Source organism: Miscanthus floridulus, chromosome 1, assembly GCF_019320115.1.
Source record: "Miscanthus floridulus cultivar M001 chromosome 1, ASM1932011v1, whole genome shotgun sequence".
NCBI lineage: Eukaryota > Viridiplantae > Streptophyta > Magnoliopsida > Poales > Poaceae > Miscanthus > Miscanthus floridulus.
This window is the reverse complement of record NC_089580.1, coordinates 119,091,553-119,102,259: the sequence shown is the minus strand read 5'-3', so window position 1 is coordinate 119,102,259 and position 10,707 is coordinate 119,091,553.

Sequence of the window (10,707 nt, the reverse complement as noted above, 5' to 3'; positions counted from 1 at the left end):
CCAACTTAAACTTGAGCAACACGCCTTTACTTGCATATTGGCCATTTCAGATATATATACCTAAGTAATGCTGAGGGTGCTTCTTTCATGTGCCTCACATCAATTTCCACCCACATGGATGATTGGAAAAGTTTCGTGAAGTTTGGAATCAAAAAGTTACATGAAATGACAAGTTATGTCCTCGCCTGAATTACTTTATTCGGTAAATAAGAACATGTAATGACAAACAAACATTGCAACCTTGCTCAAACAACTCTACTTACACTTGTGAATAAAAGTTATGAAAGGTTCATGTTGAGCAAATGTCCAGAAAATGTTTCTAAGTGTGGGAATAGCTAAAATTGTCTTTTTTTATGATAGGATTTTGACCTACGTTGACCAACTGTTTGGAGTGCTTGCATGGTGGTGGGCCCTAAATAGAAGTTGGAGTTCATATTATGTAGAATAAATTTTGTTTAAGGATCAAGAGCTAAATTAGTGCCTAGCCTAGTCAAATGTCGCTCGCAAGATCGAATCCAGTGCTGTTTTCAGGGTTCGAAAATCGGCTAAGTCTAGAATGACTGAATTCTCGATTTCCATTTCCATGTACCTGCCTTTGGTGATTTTTAGTTTGCAAACCGTGTCAAACTTGGCCAAACTTACTTAAGCAAAGTTGTAGTACTTGACTAGATAAACAACTTTTATAATTGGGTAAAAGTCTAATTCGGTGCATAGCCTGCTCAAAAATAGTCCACAAGTAGCAAACGTATTACTGTTTTTGAGAATGAAAATTTTTCTAAGTCTGAGAGCGCGTTACAGTTTCAAGTGCTGCACTTTGGGTTGATATTACTCTCGAACCATTAAGATTTAGACCAAAACCTCTAAATAAAAGTTGGAGCTGGTATGTAGATCTACAACTTTTATTATTAGAGTTTTTGCTAGATCGTCTTTGTTTAGGACTTACGGATGGACGAACTTAGGCTTTCAGACGTATTTTTGAGGTAGAATTGAAATTTTGAATTTGGTGAACAGTGGACGACTTCAGCTGCCGACCGCCACAGACCGCTCGCGCCGCGTGGCTCCGCGTTGCTGCGTCCGTTCGCCAGCGAGCCTCCTTGCTGTGCATAAGTGCAGACCCGAGCTCCCCACTCCCTCACCCACTCCCCACTCTCTCCCATTCTTTCCCTCTCCCTCTCAGTCAAGCTCGCATGGCTAAGGCAGGCGAGAGCTCCATTGCCACCGCTGCTCCTCCCCCGCAGCGCGCCTCCTCCAACTCCTCCAACCTCTCCAGCTCCCAATCATGTGACGGCCACGCTGCTCCTCCGCCGCTGTCTCTTCTCAGGCCGGGTTCGCCGCCCTGCTTGCTGTCGCCGTGGCTGCCGCTGCCGGCAGTGCCGTCCTGGCACTGCTCAGCTGCTGCTGCCTGTAGCGTGGCCGGCCAAGGCCACCGGCGAGTGCGCGAGGGCCTCCCGGTGCTCCACCGCCGCTCCACCATCGCCGACGAGCCCTCTACGACCGTCACCGACGAGCCACAGTGCCTCCTCTGCTTCCTAATCCCGTCAGGGACCTTGTCTTAAAATTCGACTAAAGAGAAGGACCTAAATGCGATGTCATTGACTCAAGTGAATAGTGCCTCGAGGGACCTATTTGTTGTAAATCGGGTGAAACTTTGGAAATTCATAGTAAATCGTAGAAAATTCGTAAAATAGTAAATGAGGACTTTTTGGAATCCTTGTGAAATTCTCTATGCACTAGATCTATAATATGTCAGGTTTTAGTTTAAAGTTTTAGCTGTAAAAATGGATTTGTGCAGTTAGGGTTTGAATGCTAGTCTTACTTGTTTTTTTTATAACTGCAGTTGATGTGCTCAAATAAATGTGAAATTTTTGTGGAGTGCTACTAAGGTGATTGTTGTTGTCTGGTAAAAATTTCATGAGTTTAGGATTTATAGTTTAAGAGTTATAAAAATAACAAATGCCCTGTTTTGATTTGCTCCTATTCTGAACAGTTCTGCATGTTTGAATTAATTGGCTCAGTTAAGTTATGAATCATGATTTGATGACAATACATGAGTTTTAGTACTTTCCTTAAGCTTTCCAAAAAGTTAAATATCATGATTTTTGGCTAAGTAGATCTTGAGTTATACTTGCTTAAATCTCTGTGGCTGTTTCTGCCCAAACCCAGACAGGGTTTCCTTGTTCTTACTGTGGGGCCTTCTTAGTAGTAGAATTAGCTTTAGGTGTTTACAACAAAGTTGTTTAGAATTTGCTAAGCTTTCTAAAGAGTCTAGAACCACATTTATTGGACTTGTATAACTCCATTTATAGCTGTTTAAAGTGGCATGTCAGTTTCTGTCTATATTTTGGACAGAGATGCAATTATTGGATTAATTGACCCTTCTAACTGTAGAATCATCTTAATATGAGAATAACAAAGTTGTAGGTAACTTCCTAAGCTTTTCAAAAAGTTATGGCTCATGTTTGCTGGAGGTCTAGAACTCCAGTTATGCTTCTCTGAAGATGCTATCAGTTTTCTATACTACTGCTGTTGGGCTGGATTTGCAGTTTTGCTTGTGCAATTATTTTCGTGGTGTAAATGATGTTTGCTATGGTTGTAGTGAATACAAAAGTTGTAGAAAATTTCATACTCTTGCTTGTGTTCAAATTGTAAGACCATAGGCCTAATAGTTTAGGAGTTACATGACTTTTAAGTCTTCTATCAAGTTTTGATTTTATTCTGAGCAGATCTGAAAGATGCTAGTGTTTGATCTAGTTATTAGTTGAATGAGTTTTGGTGATAATAACAAAGTTGTAGATAATTCATGTATCTAGATTTTGTTAAAATTTGGTGGTATTTGGCCAAGTAGTTTGTGAGTTATGCCTGTTTAAAGTTGGGTTACAGAATTGATTACTCTCTGTCTTGTTTAGACCAGTTTCTGTAAATGGGTATATTTGACTTAGTTAACTTGAGAATCATGCTAAGATGATTAAATATGAATTGTAGATAATTTCATAAGATTTCCAGAATGCCTTCTTGCAAGTCATTTGGATTTGTGTATCTCCAGTTATAGCTAAATCTTATAGTTGTTGTTTGCACGTCCAGAAATTGATAGATTCCAATTATAGTTGTTTGCTTGTATATTGCTAAGTGTGGCTCATACCTTTGATGATGGTTGAGTTAGAGTACCTGAGATCTTGGGAAACTTGTGTCATGCTTGGTGTTGTCATCTTCTTTGCTATCGTGGCATGATAAATTGTGCGATATTTATAGTAAGCAATGCGAAGTGCTTGTGCATGTTAACGTAACCTTGTGCTTGTCTTACTTACTGCCTGCGATGCATTGTCTATTGCACTTCCATGTATTCATACACATGCATCTTGCATCTCATTTAGGTATGCTAGATGAACCATGTGAAGGATGAGATGTTGGAGCCAAACCCGAAGACGATGTTTGATGGATCTGTCCCGAAGATGGAAGGACTAAGCAAGTGCTAGGGCCGGAGATGTTACCAAGTCGGTGCAAGCTAACTGAACTGACTTGTGTCGGATCCCAGGCAAGCCCCGGAGCATTATAAGTCTCCCAGCAATTTACAAATGTTTACTTACGTATTTATGATTGATGCATTAGGTTATAAGAGTTGAATGAAACCACTTGATGCATGTACATTCCTTGTCCAGATATTAACCCTTTAACCGATATAGGTCCAGGATCGAATATATGCTTAGCCATGCTTAGACTGGTAGAAGTCGGGTGATGTCCTGTCACCTACGAGATATAGGTGGATACCGGAGCACGGTTGGCTATATCTGCTATCGTGGAACAGAACCATGAGGTAAAAGTAAATTGAGACCGGACGGGAAGTCGATAGAGAAGCAACAAGACATGGAGGTCTTGGGTGTGGACTTATCCCTGTCTGTGTCGATTAAGGACCGTACCGTTGTTGGCGCTTCTGACAAGATTGAACGCATGCCTCTCACTTAGCTGGCCGGATAACTCGTTCCGACCGCGAAGGCGAGTAATTCAACTTAGGCCGGGAACCGTTCTGTTGTGCGCTCCTTCCGGGGAACGATCAGACTGAGCCCAAGGGCAGGTTTGGCCTGAGCATCCTAGCATCTGGTGTTCCAGATTGTGCGGCGCAGTACGGACCCGCGAAATGTGTACCTGAGTTGTACCAAAGGTGACCTAAGGTGACCGTTGATCTGGTCTGCCTGGGTTTGTGTTAGGAATAAATTCCCAGCTGGTTGAAATCGATTCGAATCGCCGTCTCTCCCGGATAGTGAGAAACTTGGCTAGTCCCAACATCGTAGTAATTGGATTATGGAATGTGATGGTTCGGATAAACATGGAATTACTATACCTGCTATGGTTACTATTGTATGCTCTAAAAAGATATACCACATGTTTGGCACAGGATAGTTGCTAATCTAGAGATGGATAGTTCTAATTAACTTGATGACAGAATTATAATTGTATAATTGAGTTAATCGCTTTTTATGCAAAATGTTGTCAAGCTACCTCCACTTATAAAGCCTTGCATACTCCTTGGAGTCAATTTTATTTCTAGTTATGACGGGTAAGTCTAGCTGAGTACATTCGAGTACTCAGGGTTTATCCCACCATGTTGCAGGTAAGGTTTGACCTGCTGAGGATGGTGGCTAACCACCGGTGGGCTCGGTGACTCTATATTACTTCTCATCTACATGCTTTTGTCTGAGGATGTCACTTATGCTAGCAATGTATTTGGAACTCATATTAATGAAATCCTTCAAAAGCAATGTTGTTTTCACTAATCGGTTTTGGAATCTAAACTTGTATTATTATTTATGAATCTTTATGTAATATTATTTCCGCTGCAACTCTGCGTATGTGATGTGTATTTGCTTAATCACGCGATCTTGGTTATGATGTTGATTTACCAAGGTCCTACGTGACACTCGATGGACTACCGGGTTTATATAAGTGAGAGTATGCGCGTGTCAACGTGTTAAGCGGGGACAGCCATACTTGATCTTGTATAAATTGGGCGGTTCTGTCACAGATCTTCTCCCTTCCTTGTGGGGTATCCCCTGGGTCCCGTATCGACAGTAGCATTTGCAACCAAAGACCCAAAAATATGCAATGTTGGGCTTTCTACCATTCAAGAGCTCATATGGTGTCTTCTCTTTCAATGGGTGACAATAGAGACGGTTGCTACAATAGGAAGCCGTGTTGATAGCTTCGGCCCAAAAAGATTGACTAGCATTGTACTCACTAAGCATAGACCTTGCCATATCAATGAGTGTTCTATTTTTCATCTCAACAAGGCCATTTGATTATGGGCTGTACTTGGCTGAGAATTGATGTCTAATTCTAAATTCATCACACAACTTGTTGGGTTCATAAACCGAGGGTCCCTTGGGGATCGGCTTCCGCGCCAAGGCTCGGCCCAAGAGTCTAAATACAATAGGCCGGAAGGATGGCCTAGTCGCTGACTAGAAGGTCTAGACCAAAAGGAGCAAAGCCCGCTCATCAACCCCTTCGGCCCACCACTCCAATCAGAGCACTCGCTTCGGCCTCCAGACGACTCTGAACGCCCTTTCTGATCAGAAGGCCTCTCCGATCAGAGGGCCCAGCCCAAAGCGATACTTCTGACTCTGACCCCTTGTCTATCTGATCGGGGCTCATGGGAACCCTTCTCACCGCTCTTCTTCGACCGGCACACTCAGAGCCGATTGGAGCCATCCGACTAGGGACGCCCGCTCGGTAGGAACCCGGAGACATGCGGAGAAAAGCAAGGCAAGGCTCACAAGTCAAAAACATATCTGCTCAGTAGGCAAGGAGTAGTAGGATGCCCCATGTGGGTCATGCCAACTCCGTCATGAACGATGGACCCTGATTTCACTTGAACATATCCGATAAGAGCTCCCTGAACCCGTCACTCGAGCCATCGTGACAGGAACGCTACTATATTTCTTGTCCGAACGACGGAAGATTGGTTTCACCTCGCCCAACCCCCGATGGCTAGGCTCTGCCTCGCCCAATGGCCAAGGGCCTCCTCCACCTTGCCCAATGGCTGAGGGCAGACTCCGCCTCGCCCGATGAGTACACCCTACGCCTTCATAAAGATGAGCACAGGGTGCGACATGACATTTGAGTCAAACACAACACCAAGGACCATGCCCTGCACCGCGGTAGGAAAGTACCGCCAGGGTACAATGGGATGGGCGCTTTAGACCATTCCGACATGACAGAGTCCAAATGGTGTTGTAGGCGCCGCCTTCAGCCCTCGGATACGGAACCTGACATAGACATACGACAACCACTATGGTCCAGGAAGAGACTCGTGCCCTCTATAGTAACGAACGTACTGTCACTGCGCCATCCACTCCCCACAGGGCCATAGGTCAACATCCTTGTCCGACACGCCGCTCGGAGGGCCAGGATGGGACATGGCCACTTGCTAATCTGGTAAGGGCATGGCATCGCTAGGACACGGGCACACAGTGAACGTGCCAATGCCTAACACCTTCTAGCCGTGTCAGCAAGGCTTGCTCAGTAGAAAAGGAGGGCCCAACACCTTTGAAGGGGCTTCTTGGCTCTAGTTTTTCTCCCATCTGTAAGCCCTGCTCCCCCCTTGATCTATAAAAGGGAGGGCAAGGCCCCCCACTAAGGGGATGGACTCTTGACAGATAAGTTGAACACACAACGCTTCACACACAGCTGAGCAGTGACCGAGCTCTTAGTGACCTTTTCGATCATTCCATCAAAGACTTGGGACTCGTCCCTCTCTCGGCCGTTTATACCCCCTACTATGAACCATTTTTGGTATTAATAACACGAGTAACAGTAAACTGGACGTAGGGATGTTTAGCCTGAACCAGTATAAACCTTGTGTCCTTTAGTGCACCATCCGGGCCTAACGTGCAATAATCATAAATTTACTAGCCGGTGTTTGTTCGAAACACCGACAGTTGACACGCTAGGTAGGGGTCTTTGCGTGTTCCAAATCAGACCACGGATGGCTAACCACACAATCAGCTGGGTTCCGGGCGCACATGTGCGTTTTGGTGACCTGGACTTCATTGTCACACTAGGAGGAGAGTTTCCCACACTCTCACCCGCTGGGATGCGGGTTCCACCCGTCTTCGAGCCACCCCAGGCCTTCCTCTTTGGAAGCCTGAACTTCGTCGCTGACCAGCTCAGCGTGCTACATCTTTGCGAGGAGGCTCACGTCCCGGCACCCATCGAAGGAGCGCCCTCCATCACTCCGAGATGCGTGGCTTCAACAACATGGCATCTACGCTTCTTTCTGAGCAAACTCTCTGCTCAAACCCTGCTATGAGTAATATACACGCTGTTATTAACTTACTATTCTCTATCTTCCATCGATTACCCAGTGGAACCCCATTGTCCCCAACGCAACCATTGTATGGCTGGTTCCCCTATGGCCTCGCATCTTCCATAGACGCATATGCCCGAGGGCTCCAAAGGATGCCTGCACCGCCCCCTCTCGCATCCGAATTTGTGGGATGGCGAGCTATGCTCCCACCTGTTTCATCGACCTCATGGATGATGATGGCGAGAGTGACGGCTCTAGCATCGGTGACATGGCACCTAGCCACCATTTGTCCTAGGAGTGTGCCATGGCAGACCCTTCGGGACACCCACCGACGGAAGCAGAGTCCTCATGGACTCGCACCTCTCTGGACCCACATGCGAAGACCCCCGAGCTCACACTTGAGCACAGGGAGGAACTACAACAACGGTGGCTGCATCAGCCACCAACTACGCCGGCACGCTCGACGCACCACACTGTGCCCCATGCGCATAGACCGGTGAGCGGCGCTCGAGGGTGTACCCATCAGGTCTAGCACAACACCATGGATAGGGGGAATGATCCCCCGCACTTTGCTTGGGCGAACCAGAACATCGCCGCCGCGGCAATGCTTCTGTGTGGCCTGTCTGAGCCAAACGACCCTCATGAACAGGTGATCCACAGGAACCTCCAGGCACTAGTGGAGACCATCGCCGTTCAACAAGCGGAGTGCTCCATATCATGATGCTGACTCGCATCCTCGCTCTCCGCTAGGGGAATGAGGACGCGGCAGATGGGTCGCTCCACCTGATCGCCGCTACAATCACTGAGTGCGACATAGGAGGCCACACTGGCACCTCGTCTTGACCCAGCGACTGCTCCGCACTGACCGCCTATATTCACACGGCTCAGACTGGACTGAGACACACACAGCAGCGACCAGAGTCCCAGCCCTAATGGCCCAGGACCACGGACCTTTGTCCAAAACCCCCAACAAACGCTGCTCCTGCCGCACTCCGACGGAGGCTAGGGCAAGGGTAAGGCCAAGCACTAGGATCAGGACAAATGTCCCTCCATGCAAAGGGGCAAAAAGAATAGAAAGAATCGCCACCAACTGGCCAACTCCATGTTGGTCGCCACGGCTAATCACGCGGGCATGCAACCCCAGCAAGACCCTCTGGGCCACTTCCACGATCTCATGGAGAGCCCGTACACCAACCATGACTACCTCGTAAAACACCTCTATAAGGACTGCCAACTCCTCAAGCGCCTGCTGAGGTAAGCTGGCATGCCAAGGAAAGAAAAAGGCGGAGAGGCAGCAACAGAAGAAGGGGGCACAGCAGGCAAGAATCCAGATGACTAAAGGATGAAGTGATCCAACTGGATGCCTACCAACTGAAGGACAACAATGACAACGCTCTCTCCGAGCACCTTGGAACAGCTATGTTGTTTTTTTTCTTTTCCTAAGTTTTAGTCTTACCTTTGTTTACTTAGTGAACGCTCCTATAAAAGCACCCCGACCCAAACACTTTTTGGCTTGGGGCGCTCGGGGCTCCACTAAGGGGCTCTACTACCCCTCTGTTTTGTTTTTACTTTGAGTACTCTTTTACTTTCGTATGGAGAAACTCCTCCCTACCCGAACAAAAGGGCAGTTCGTTCCTTTGATTTACCTTACGTAGCTTTGCTTTAAAACATTTCAACTGATCGCACCCCGCCTTTTCCTACGGTTGCGAGCGGCCAAGCCTCGTGGGCCATGCCCTGGGCTCACAAGGTAGCAGCCTACAGGACAAATGGGCAAGTATGAGAAAGAAAGAAATAAAAAATAAAATTATGCTAAGGGAAAACTATGGAACGAAAGGAAACAGGTTCCCCCGAACGGAGAAATTCCATACCTTTTCCTACGGTTGCGAGCGGCCGAGCCTCGCGGGCCACACCCTAGGCTCACAAGGTTGCAGCTTATGGGACAAATGGGTAGGTACGAGAAAGAAAGAAATAAAAAACAAAATTATGCTAAGGGAAAACTAAGGAACGAAAGGGAACAGGTTCCCCCGAATGGAGCAATTCCATCACAGAAAACAAAACCAACGGTAGTCATTAAACACATAGTAATATTTACATGGGGATACAAATGATACAAGTATGTTTATCTTGCAAACACTTCTTGTGTTACCTTTGCAAACATTCTCTAAGTTTTCCACTCTTCCCGTAATAAGTCCTAAGGGTTAGGATTTTAGAAACAAATTCTGAGTACAACTGGTAGGACTATGGGAAACCCACGCCCCAGCAGCTACGACCTCCTTGCTCATTAGCGTGATCAGAACTATTTCACCCACACTCTTAGCCTTTACAACCTAAGCCATGGGAAGGGTCGGAGGGCACCGAAACCTCTTCTACAAAGAGAGGAAGCTAAAAAGACTGTTTGCCGTAACAAAAGATGAAAATTTGTTCATTCTTTGCACAAATTCACCACTTACAAAGTGATTTCATCATGAAAAGGACTAATGTACTCTTAAATTCAAAGGACAATTCACTCAGGGGCTCCCCCACAAACTTATTCAATTATAGTCTCTGCCTAGCTTTACTACGAGTACTACTACGGTCGCCGCGCCACGCTCTCCATCGGCGACGTCCTACCGCTCCGTGGGATCCTCGAAGGCGCCAAAATCTGCAACGTCGAGCACCATGCCGGTGATTGCGGTGCCCCTCCACTGGGGCATCTAGGGACTATGCCATCATCATCAACCACAACCCCAACAACGGCGTCTGGGCAGGGGCGCCTCCCGCCGAAGGAAGATAGCAACACATGACGGCAAAGCCGACGACGTTCGGCACCCTCCAGCGCTCCTCCTCCTTTGGCAGCAGCGGCTCCTCCTTAGCATAGGCGACCTGCACCATCTCATCTATGTTGGATGACCTCCAGCTCAACATTGCACTCTAGATTCATGAATGGATCTATGACTTCTTCTCTCCCTAGCATTACCCTCTCTTACTTAGGAACCACTGCATTCGGTGGAAACAAAGCAGAAGAGGTGGTGGCTCAGAGGCTGGCGAAGAGTTGGGATGAGAGCTCCCTATCTAGGGGAGCCCAACGGGCCTCCTGGGTCGATCGGGCAGCCCAGGCAAAACAACGAACGAATGGCCGCTAAAAGATAAGCACCTCTGTTTACTTACTTTGAGTGTTAATTTCTTTATCGAGCCTCCGACCCCAGCAACAGCAAAGGCACGGACATTGCTCAGGGGCTGCTGAGGGTGTCTATTTGTTTAGACACCCTCTTCACCCAACCCCTCCTTATGTTTAAAAAACCAGAAGCATGGTGTGTGGGTATAAAACTTTGAATACAACTGGACAAACCGCCAGACCCAATGCCTTGGTGGCTACGTTGTTTTTTGTTCACCAGCATAAATCAAATTCATAGTTCCCCGCACCGCAAGCC